Consider the following 12,269-nt stretch of genomic DNA (forward strand, 5'->3'; position numbering starts at 1 on the left):
GACCACACATGAGCAATGCTATGGAAGCTTGGCTAGTGCAGGTTATTTGAAACTGATTGTTCCACAAACCTGGCTACTTAGAACTCTACTAGTGATGCCCATTCCAGGGGATTAAGTGACGCCGGCATTCCTTTTCTTCCCATTACACAATGCATGTGCTTGAATAGACCTGGCCAAGTTCAGACACCGTACGAGGCTAGGGAACATGAGAAAGATTTATGGTCCATTGTCCTCACGTCAGATGAAAAAGACGATCTATCCAGTCTAATCCCATGTTCTTTTGGTTCAGAGCCATGGAGATTACAATATGTCAAATGTATACCCTGGTATTCTCTTTTTGTTTAATGCTATTAAGGTTTCTATCACCACCAGCCTTCCAGGCAATGAGTTCCAGAGCTCCCTCTGGGTAAATAAAGGTCATTTCTCAATTCCCCTCTAACCCTTCCACTTTAAATCTACGTGCCCTGGTAATTGACATCTCGGCGAGCAGACTCCATCGAGGCCCCTCCATTAAAGAACCAGTTTAATGTGAGAAGACAACTGAACAAGCTGGACGAAATGTGTAATTAGACAGATAAAGGCTTCAGGTCAAATGTGAAATGCTTCCGAAAGGAAGAATAATTGGGTGAATTGCACGTCAAACTAGGGAGCAGCTGTTCCCCTTCGTTGAAGGGTCAGTCACCAGGGGACATAGGGGCAGGAGGTTTTGCAGGGGATGTGAGGAAGAACTATTTTACCCAGAGGATAGTGAAGGGCTGCAATGTGCTGCCTGAGAGCCTCACATTTTTAAAAAAATATCTGGATGGACACTTGGCATGACATAATGTTCAAGGCTATGGGCCAAGTGCTGGTAGATGGGATGAAATCAGGGGTCAGATGCATCAGCACAGACTTGATGGGCTGAAGGGCCTCTTCTGCACTGTGTGATTCTGTGATGCCTAGCTATGGGTGACTCTGAAAGGAACCCAAACTCAAGTCTTCAATATGTCCCAACACTACTAGGCTGATAGATACTATTCCCCAGTCTGGCCTACTCCAGACCCACAGCAATGCGATTGACTCTTAATTCCCTCTGAAATAGCATGCACCAAATCGCTATAGCAAACAGCAGTAGAAATGGACACGTGACCCAGCATTGACCTGGGCACCGGGCACAATAAAGAGATCCATCTCATTTACAGTTGAACTTGTCAAAATTGGGGGAGCTATCCCACAGATTGCTCACAGATCACGAATTTCAGCCAAAGCTCCAGACTCTTCCCTCACCATTCCTAGGTATCCCTGTCCCACCACCATGACCAGGGTTTGCAGCACAGCAGTGTACAGTTAGGACGGACTGGCCCTCAGAATCTGCAACATTGATATCAAACCCCAGATATTGCGTGGCCTCAGGTCAAAAGATGGACAAGGAACCTGATTACAGCCCTCAGCTGATAAAGCACTAATCCTCTATTTGAGCAGCAGTTAGAAGAAGGACTGAGGGCAGCAAGAGAATGCAATGTGCTCTGGATGGGGGAGCTCAGCTACATCACTAGGTTAACTGAGTCTTGAGGGACATAGCTTCCAAATCAAACCTGCAGAAGGAGAGGGAGCCAATGTGCAGGGAAAACCAACTGGACAGTGTTGGTAGGAATGACTACACCACAGTCCTTGTGGAGAACAAGTCCTGTCTTCACACTGAGGGCACACTCCAACCCGGCAATGGCCTAGTGGTACTATCGCTAGATTATTAATCCACAAACTCAGCTAATGTTCTGGAGACCCAGGTTTGAATCCCGCCATGGCAGATGGTGGAATTTGAATTCAATAATAAAATCTGGAATTAAGAATCTACTGGTGACCATTGTTAGAAAAACCGATCTGATTCATTAATGTCCTTTAGGGAAGGAAATCTGCCATCCTTACCTGGTCTGGCCTACATGTGACTCCACAGCAATGTGGTTGATTTTCAACTGCCCTCCAAGGGCAACTAGGAATGGCTGCTAAATGCTGGCCAGCGATGCCCACGTCCAACAAATGAATAAAAATAATGATGCTATGACTGTTAAAATGGGATTGATATGAACAGATCAAAACAGGGCACCCATCAGGTGCTATCGACCATCAGCAGCATCAGAAGTGTATTCTGCTACAATCCGTAAACTCGTTACCTGGTGTACGCTCAGTCATTACCACCAAGCCAGAGGACAGACCCTGGTTCAATGAGTGTAGAGAGGCATGCCAGGGGCAGTACCAAACATCCCGAAAAAATGAATGCCAACCTGGTAAAGTTACAACACACAATACATGTAGAGCCAAGCAGTCAAACAACCAGCGGATCAGAACAAAACTCTGCAGTCCTGCCACATCCAGTTGTGAACAGTGGTGGACAATTGAACAACTCACTGGAGGAAGAGGCTCCTTAAACCTTCCTGTCCTGAATAATGGCGGGGATATCATTTAAGTGCAACAGACAAGGCTGAAACATCTGTGGTTACATTTAGTAGCTGATCCATCTCAGTCTCTTCACAAGGTCCCCAGCAGCACTCTTCAATTATTGCCCCATCTGCCTATTCTCAGTTAGCAGCATGTTAATGGAAGGTGTCACTGTTTCCAAGTGGCACTTAGTCATCGATAATCCGCTCAGTTTGGATGACATGGAGATGCCAGCGTTGGACTGGGGTAAACACAGTGAGAAGTCTCACAACACCAGGTTAAAGTCCACCAGGTTTATTTGTAGCAAACGCCACTAGTTTTTGGAACTGGCTCTTCCCACCTGACAAAGGGACAGCCAGTTCTCAACGCTAGTTCCAGTTTGGATGAACTCAGGGTCACTTTACTCTAATCCTTGTTACAGCCTGGGGCCAAACATGGATAAAAGAGCTGAATTCCAGAGGTGAAGTGTGAGTGACCGCCTTTGACACACAGGCAGCACTTAACCACGTGTGGGATCAAAGAACCCGAGTAAAACAACAGTCAATAGGGAATCAGGGAAAACCTTCCTATCATCTACAAGGCACAAGTCAGGAACATGATGCAATAATTCCAATTCAAGAACACTACAATGTAAGAGACAGGAGCAGGAGTAGACCATATGATCTATCATTCTCTGACATTCAGTACAAATATAGTGGAATGTTAGGCTTCAACTGTACTCACTCACCTGCTCTCCGTATTCCTCAATCCCCCTAAGACACCAAAAATGTGTCATTTGCAGCCTTAAATATAAGAACATAAGAAATAGGAGCAGGAGTAGGGCATCTAACCCTTCGAGCCTGCCCCGCCATTCAATACGATCATGGCTGATCTGAAGTGGCTCAGTTCCACTTTCCCGCTTTCTCCCCATAACCCTTAATCCCCTTGCCTACCAAAAACCTATCCACCCGTGTCTTAAATATATTTAGCGAGGTAGCCTCCACCACATCAACAGGCAGAGAATTCCAGAGATTCACCACGCTCTGAGTGAAGAAGTTCCTCCTCAACACCGTTCTAAACTGCTCCCCCCCCTTATCTTGAGGCTGTGCCCTCTAGTCCTGCTGTCCTTTCACAACGGGAAGAATCTCTCTACCTCTATCCTATCCATCCCCTTCATTATCTTATATGTCTCAATAAGATCCCCCCTCATCCTTCTAAACTCCAATGAGTACAAACCCAGTCTATTCAGCCTCTCTTCATAGTTCAACCCCCTCATCTCCGGTATCAGCCTAGTGAACCTCCTCTGCACTCCCTCCAAGGCCAAAATATCCTTGCGCAAGTACGGCAACCAAAAATGCACACTGTACTCCAGCTGCGGCCTCACCAGTGCCCTGTACAGTTGCAGCAAGACCTCCCTGCTTTTATATTCAATCCCCCTCGCTATAAAGGCCAGCATCCCATTTGCCTTCCTGATCACCTGCAGGCTGGGTTTTTGCGACTCATGCACAAGGACCCCCAGGTCCCTCTGCACCGTAGCATGCTGCAGCTTTTCGCCCTTTATTCCTACTATTATTCCTGCCAAAGTGGATAACCTCACACTTGCTAACATTGTACTCTATCTGCAAGGTCCTCACCCAGTCGCTCAGCCTATCTAGATCCCTCTGCAGACTTTCCACATCCTCCGCACAATTTGCTTTTCCACTTATCTTTGTGTCATCAGCAAATTTCGACACCCTACACTCAGACCCCTCCTCCAGATCATCTATATAAATGGTAAATAGCTGAGGCCCCAGCACCGATCCCTGGGGCACTCCACTAGTCACCAACCGCCAATCAGAATAGCACCCATTGATACCAACTCTCTGCCTCCTATTAGACAACCAATCCCTTATCCACGCTAACACCCTACCCCCAACTCCAAGCCCCCTAACCTTCTGAAGCAACCTTTTGTGAGGCACCTTATCAAACACCTTCTGAAAATCGAGAAACACCACATCCACTGGTTCCCCTCTGTCTACCGCACTAGTCACATCCTCATAGAATTCCAATAAATTCCAATAAATATAACAATGACACATCCACAATCCTTGAGGGGTAAAGAATTCCACAATCCTTTGAGTGAAGAAATTTCTTCTCCTAAGTGGTCAACTTCTTTTCCTGAGACTGTGCCCCCACTGGTGAAAACAACACTCAATGTCTACCCTGTCAAGCTCCAGAGAATATAGGAGCAATTGACTCAAGCTCTCATTATAGGACAACCAAGGATCAGTCTAATGAAACACTGTCTGTAAATGCAAATATATCCTTCCTTAAACACAGAGACCAAAACTGCACACAGTATTCCAGCTGTAGTCTCACCAGAGCCCTGTACAATTATAACAGGTGGTTACACATAGACCACATCTACTGGTTCTCCTTTATCTACCCTACTTGTTACACCCTCAGAAAGGACAATAAATTTGTCAGACACAATTTCACTTTATAAAACAATGTTGAATTGTCTGATCATGCTGTGATTTTCTAAAGGCATTGCTAAGACTTCCTTAATAACAGATTAAAGTACTTTCCTGGTGTCAGGTTAACCTGGCTTGTCCTTTCCTACTTTTACTTTCCCTCGTTTCTTGAATAATGTTGTCACATTTTCTAATTTCCAATCTGCTGGGACCATTCCAGAATCTAGGGAATTCTGGAAGATCGTATCCAGAACATTCACCATCTCTGCAGCAATCCCCTTTAGAACTCCAGGATGTCAGCCTTCAGGTCATGGGGATTTGTCAGATTTTAGTCCTTCGAGTTTCTTCAGTAGTTTTGCTCTGCAGATATTAATTTCCCCACTCTTTGTTTTAAGATCTAGGTTGTCCTCTATTTCCCTTTCACAACTTGCTGCTTCTACTGGGAAAGGAAATACTAAATATTTGTTTAATATCTCTGCCATTTCCTCATCCCCCATTATAATTGTTCCTGTCTCTGTTTCTAAGGGACCAATGTTTATTCTGGCTATTCTCTTCCTTTTAAAATCTCTTGTAATCTGTTTTTCTACGTTTCTGGCTAGTTTACACTCATGTTTTCCCTCTTTTTATGAGCTTTTTGGTAGTCTTATAGCTGTTTCTTTAAAAAAAATTCCCAATTTTCAGTCTTGCTACTATTCTGTGCAACCTTCTGAGCGCTTCTTTTATTCTAATACTGTCCTTCCCTTCTCAAGTAAGCCACAAATAGATCTTTCTTGCTGAGTTTTTGTTTTTCAATGGGATGTATTTTTGCTGAATGTTTTGAATTGTTTCGCCAACTGTTTTCCACGATTTACAGCTATGCTTTTAGTCTATTTAGCCAATCAACTTTTCTTAGCTACATATGTACAAGAATCTTGCTTCTGTTTCGAGTATGTCATCTTGAAACTGAACATGGTGATCTTAATACAATTGAATTCCATTTCCCAGCAGAATTTGTTTCTTTGTTCTTTCATGGAATATCGGTGTCTTTGACAGCATTTGTTGCCCGTCCCCAATTGCCCTTGAACTGAGTGGTTGCTAAGGCAGTTAGAACCCAAACCATGTTGCTACGGAACAGTAGACCCACGTAGGCCAGCAGATTTCCTTCCCTAAAGGATATTATTGAGCCAGATGGGTTTTTACGACAATTGGTCGCCGTTACTGAAACTAACTTTCAACTCCAGATTTTTTAAATTGTTTCAGGGATTTGAACGAACTTTTACAGATGCACCCTAGAAAGCATTCTTTCTGGTTGTATCACAGCTTGGTATGGCTCCTGTTCTGCCCAAGACTGCGAGGAACTACAAAAGGTTGTGAAAGTAGCCTAATCCATCACGCAAACCAGCCTCCCATCCATTGACTCTGTCCACACTTCCCGCTGCCTCAGCAAAACAGTCAGCATAATTAAAGACCCCACGCATCCCGGATATATACTCTTCCACCTTCTTCCTTTGGGAAGAGATACAAAAGTCTGAGGTCACGTACCAACCCATTCAAGAACAACTTCCCTGGTGCAGTCAGACTTTTGAATGGACCTACCTTGCATTAAGTTGATCTTTCTCTACAGCCTAGCTGTGACTGTAACACTACACTCTGCGCTCCCTCCTTTCCTTCTCTATGAACAGTAGTTTTGTTTGTATAGCATGCAAGAAACAATACTTTCCACTGTATGTTAATACATGTGACAATAATAAATCAAATCAATGTGCCCAGAGATTAGGGCTCAGTCTAGATTATGTGATACCACTCTCTCCCATCATCATTACATATGTAAAATTGCTTTATCTCCAGATGGTTTAATATCACATTGCTCCAGGAAACAGGTACAATAACATTTATACAAACTCATCTTCTACACTACACTTGCTCATTTAATTGGTGCAGATTATACGAAGGTTAAGGACCTCCACAATTATTACACTGCCTCTGTTACAACTCCGTTAATTTCTTGTTTAATGCTGTGTCCAGTGGTATAACTAGCACATTGGACGGGTGCTTATAAAACTACTCCTTTTGATATTCCTACTCTCCACCCATACCAATTCCACCTCCTGATTTTCTGAGCCAAGCTCCTACCTCAGGGCAGCAAGGTGGCACAGCGGTTAGCACTGCTGCCTCACAGCACCAGGGACCCGGGTTTGATTCTGGCCTCAAGTCACTGAGTATGTGGAATCTGCACATTCTCTGGGTCTGCGTGGGTTTCCTACGGGTGCTCTGGTTTCCTCCCACAGTCTAAAGATGTGCGGGTTAGTTTGATTGGCCATGCTAAATTGACCTTAGTGTCAGAAAGGTTAGCAGTGGGTTGCAGGAATAGGGCTGGGGTGGGATTGATGTCACTGCAGGCTCGATGGGCCAAATGGCCTCCTCCTGCACTGGAGAGATTCCATAGATTCTCATTAATGGCCTTATGTCTATCTTTAGTATCAGGGAGGATTCCTCCTCATTTGCCACTCTGTCTTTTCAAACTATTCCAGGATTCACAATATTTATTTCCCAACCTTGGTGACCATCTAAGCGTGTCTCTGTCATGGTTGTTAGATCTATCTATCCAGATAATTATAGCTGTAAGACTTAAGATACTCAATATAATCTAAGACAAAGTGGACCATTTATTGGCATCCCATCCATGTCTTGAGCTGTTCATTCCCTCCACCACTAACGCAGTGGCAGCAGTGTCACCATCTACAAGATGCACAGCAGCCACTCACCAAGGCTCTTCAGACAGCTTCAAGCAAGAAATGAGTAGCAGACGCATGTCAACAGCACCCTCTCGCAAATTCCACACCAAGCCACTTGCCATCCTTGCTTGGAAATCCGTCTCGGTTCCTTGATCAGTGCTCAAGGAATCCTGGAACTCACTCCCCCAGGGTTGCAAGGGAGGATCTTCAACGCATGGACTGCAACAGTTCAAGAAGGCGGCTCATCACCATCTTCTCAAGCACCACTAGGGATGGGCAAAAAAAAACTGAAACCAACAAATAATCAAGGGGGAAAAAACTCACCGAGAAAGGATCCAACCGTATTGCGAACACAGCCCAGGTAGTATTTAATTGGTCAAGAATAACTTTTATTTGGTGAAGGCCTTTTTGAGATGATCATAGAATCCCTGCAATGCAGCAGGAGGCCATTCAGCCCATCAAGCTTGCACTGACTCTCTAATCTTACCTCGGCCCTCTTCCCCTAATCTACACATCTTGGGACGCTAGTGAGCAATTTAGCACGGCCAATCCACCTAACCTGCATATCTTTGGATGCTGGGCGATGATACACTTTGCCACCCTCATCCACAGCACATGCTCCCAGATCAAAGAATACTACAGTGCAGAAAAGGCCCTACGGCCCATCGAGTCAGAACCGTGCATGAAATGTCCTGGCCTACCCATCTAACCCCACTTGCCATCATTTGGCCCATAGCCTTGTATGTTATCATAGAATCCCTACAGAGCAGAAGGAGGCCATTCAGCCCATTGAATCTGCACCAACCACATTCCCACCAGGGTGTATTCTGGTACCCCTGCTAATCCCCACGACACTAGGGTCAATTTAGCATGGCCAATCAACCTAACATGCATATTGTTGGACTGTGGGAGGAAATCAGAGCACCCGGAGGAAACCCACATCGACAAAGGGAGAATGTGCAAATTCCACACAGACAGTGACCCAAGGCCGGAATTGAGCCCAGGTCCCTGGTGTTGTGAGGTAGCAGTGCTAACCACTGTGCCACCCCTATGATATGTCAAGTGCTCAAACGGTTATTTTTTAAAGGATGTGAGGCATCCTGCCTCCACCCCCTCCTGGGCAGCGCATTCCAGACCGTCAACACTCTCTGGATAAAAATGTTTTTCCTCAAATACCCTCTAAACCTCCCACCCTCATTTTTAACATATGTCTCCTTGTAACTGACCCTTCAACTAAGGGGAACAGCTACTCCCTATCCACCCCCTCCTTGCCTCCCAGTCATGTCACCCCCAACTGAGGCTTCTCTGCTCCAACGAAAACAACCCAAGCTTATCCAATCTCTCATCATAACTTAAATGTTCCATCCCAGGCAGCATCCTGGTGAATCTCCTCTGCACCCCCTCCAGGGAAACAATATACGTGTTGCATTTTATTGAATGGGCAGCACGGTGGCACAGTGGTTAGCACTGCTGCCTCACAGCGCCAAGGACCGGGGTGGAATTTCCAGCTTGGGTCTGTGTGGAGTTTGCACATTCTCACCGTGTCTGTGTGGGTTTCCTCCCACAGTCCAAAGATGTGCAGGTTAGGTCGACTGGTCATGCTAAATTGCCTCTCAGTGTCAGGGGGACTAACTAGGGTAGATGCATGGCGATGGGGCCTAGGGTGGGATCGTGGTCGGTGCAGACTCGACGGGCCGAGTGGCCTTCTTCTCTACTGTAGGGATTCTATGAGTAACAAATATACAACAACAGCCTCGGCCCAAGAACTGGCTGGCCTTGCTGCTGCGGGAGAAATACTCATTAACATTTACAGAGAGCAACAAGCTGATCAAAGTAAAGGATGGCATTTGAATTCTGCCCAGCCTGGGCTCTCCATTTTGGGTGAGTGCGGAGCTGTAGCTCCTGTAGTTCCCACCTACTCTCTGTCCCCCAGTAGCCCTTGGCTCAGTCACATTATCCAGCTGCTGCTCACTGCTACATCCAGGAGACCCACTCTCCCAATTACAAGAAGACAGAGACAATACTCTGAAACAAAAAGGAAGGAAGCATGTTGAAACAGCTAAAGCCCCACAAACACATACCAGTTGATCATACTGCATACTGAATCAACTGCACCGCATCGATTTGGACCGAGCACATCAAATAGACAAGCACCCCCCCTCCCCCAGCAGTAAGATATACCCCAGGGGGGCCCCCTAAACATCAAACACTGCCCAGTGAATCAATGTTTGTACAGTTTCTTCGTCAGGGCTAATTAACCTGGGGGGAAAAAGGCCAGGTCGGTGCAAAGGTTGTACTGTAACTAACACACAGACACACCATGTAGCTTAAACTTCATTCTCCTTATTATAATTGTGTTTGGGTTTAATGATTTGCAAATGATAAAATAGTTAGTTAGCCCCTGACTCGGACCTCACACACAAAATGTAGCTGTAATGTCTCCTGCCCCAAAGCCAGCTCTCCCTTGGCAACACTTCCTCCACATAATCGCACACAGGGAATGAAAGGCTGGCTCCTGCCGCGGGGGTGGGGGAGGAGAGAGATTTGGCTATTCGCCTCAGTTTGGGGGGGGGGGGGGGGGTGGTGAGGGAAGAGGTGGGGGGAGGGGTGGTTGTTCAATAATACCTGATCGATAAGGTTGTTCATCCTCAATGATACACAGGACTCCGGCTGTGTCACCACCACCGATGACCAACTGCCTACGCTGTTTATTTGGTGTGGGATTTGCTGAGTAACAAATGTATAAGGAACAATAACCACCTCAGCCCAGGAACGGGTCAGCCTTGCTGCTTGTGGGACAAATATTCATTAATATTTACAAACGATCCCCCCCCCCGGCAACCAACCAACACACACTCTCCCAAACACTGAGAGATACTGAGTGGATTCACAAATACAGTGAAAAACCATTGCGATTGTCGCAGTCACACAAACACACAACCACACAGCATTTAAAAAGATTCTAAATTCCACTCGACCAGACACACTAACTTATTCAATTGGACCGGAGGGGATCATTTCTGGTTTTTTTGTATGTATATAAACACTCGATTACTGTTATAAATGAGGATCCCCGTGCAATTTCTGCCCCCCACCCCCAAAATGTGCCATGTCTGCAGCAAGCCATGGATTTCGTTCAAGAGACTAAGGTTTAATACATTCGGACTGAGGTCCCCAGGTTTAAGCCTCCCTCCCCATCTACCACCCCCCCGTTCTCTTGACTTTACCTTGCTGTGTTGAGGTGCCATTCTCTCCCCCCACCCCCTTCCTTCCTTTTTTTTCTCTCTTTGGACTTCAGTCTTGAAGAAGGACAGACACCCAACGCGCTGAGCTGCTGACACACTCCGCCACTGGTTTAGTGCTGCCTGTGTCCCTGATCGCTTACCCGCAGCCTCCGGGATTACGTTCAGTGTCGACACTGTCCTGCTCTGACTGGCGAGAGACAAACACACAGCACCACCTCCCAGCCTCTTAAAGCAACATCGCCAGGCTCCAGATTCACTGAGCTGTCGCTAGATTATACGATTTAAAGAGGGAACACACTGAACACCTTCAAATTCTTCCACAAAATCTATTTTTTTTCCCAAAAAAGAAATAGTGGTTCCAAAATTAAGCACTTGGATTCTGTCTCTCTGATAAAAAGCAAATTGCTGAGGGTGCTGGAATCTGAAACCAAAAGGGAAAATGCTGGAAAATCTCAGCAGGTCTGGCAGCATCTGTAAGGAGAGACAGAGAGTGGGTTAACCCTAACCCTAACTCCACAGGGGGCAACAAGGGTTAGACGTGAGCCAAAGAAAATGTGATAGAGCATGAAGAAAAGGGGCTATGTCCTCTCTCTGTCCGACCCCAAAAACAGATGCTGCCAGACCTGCTGAGATTTTTCAGCACTTTCTCGTTTGCTTTCTGTTCATCTGAAGTGCATTTTAAAAGTTATTCTGACTCAACATGTTATTTAGATACCAATCCATAACTAATGGATAGGCAGCACAATGGCACAGTGGTTAGCACTACTCTCTGGCAGCACTAGGGACCAGGGTTCAACTGGATTAAGGGTTTTAAAGTTTATTTATTAGTGTCACAAGTAAGCTTACATTAACACTGCAATGAAGTTACTGTGAAAATTCTCTAGCTGCCACACTCTGGCACCTGTTCGGGTACACGGAGGAAGAATTTAGCACAGCCAATGCTAACCAACACATTTTTCAGACTGTGGGGGGAAACTGGAGCATCCGGCAGAAAGCCATGCAGACACGAGGAGAATGTGCATGCTCCACACAGTCAGTGACCCAAGCCAGGAATCAAACTCGGGTCCTCTGGTGCTGTGAGGCAGCAGTGCTAACCACTGCGCCACATTGTCTGTATGGAGTTTGCATGTTCTCCCCATGTCCGTGTGGGTTTCCTCTGAGTGCTCCACTTTCCTCCCACAGTCCAAAGGTGTGTTAGGTGGACTGCCCATGCTAAATTGCCCCTTAGTGTCCCAAGATGTGTAGGTTAAGGGTTTAGCTACAGTAAATGCGAGGGGTTGTGTGGAGAGAGCGGGGAGTGAGGTAGGGCTATAGGGATTCACTACAGTACAGAAAGAGGCTATTTGGCCCATCAAATCCATACTGCCAAGAACCCATGGCCCTATTCCTGTAACCCCACATATTTACTCTGTTATCCCCCTGTCATTAAGGTGCAGTTTAGCATGGCCAATCAACCTCACCCA

At 46.0% G+C, this 12,269-nt stretch overlaps 1 protein-coding gene and 1 long non-coding RNA gene across 2 annotated transcripts in view; one reads left to right on the forward strand and one right to left on the reverse strand.

Annotated features, from left to right (window-relative positions):
- dusp14 (dual specificity phosphatase 14) overlaps positions 1–10,940 on the reverse strand; it is a 44,681-nt gene extending 33,741 nt beyond the window's left edge. Inside the window, exon 1 of the mRNA XM_080211004.1 lies at positions 10,789–10,940. The gene's annotated coding sequence lies outside the window, so the exon portion shown is untranslated. The remainder of the gene's footprint in view (positions 1–10,788) is intronic.
- The window catches only part of LOC145357546 (uncharacterized), a 115,930-nt gene that overhangs the window by 33,735 nt on the left and 69,926 nt on the right, over positions 1–12,269 (forward strand). The window lies entirely within an intron of this gene.

Source organism: Carcharhinus amblyrhynchos, chromosome 23, assembly GCF_965287045.1.
Source record: "Carcharhinus amblyrhynchos chromosome 23, sCarAmb.v2.hapA, whole genome shotgun sequence".
NCBI classification, from domain to species: Eukaryota; Metazoa; Chordata; class Chondrichthyes; order Carcharhiniformes; family Carcharhinidae; genus Carcharhinus; species Carcharhinus amblyrhynchos.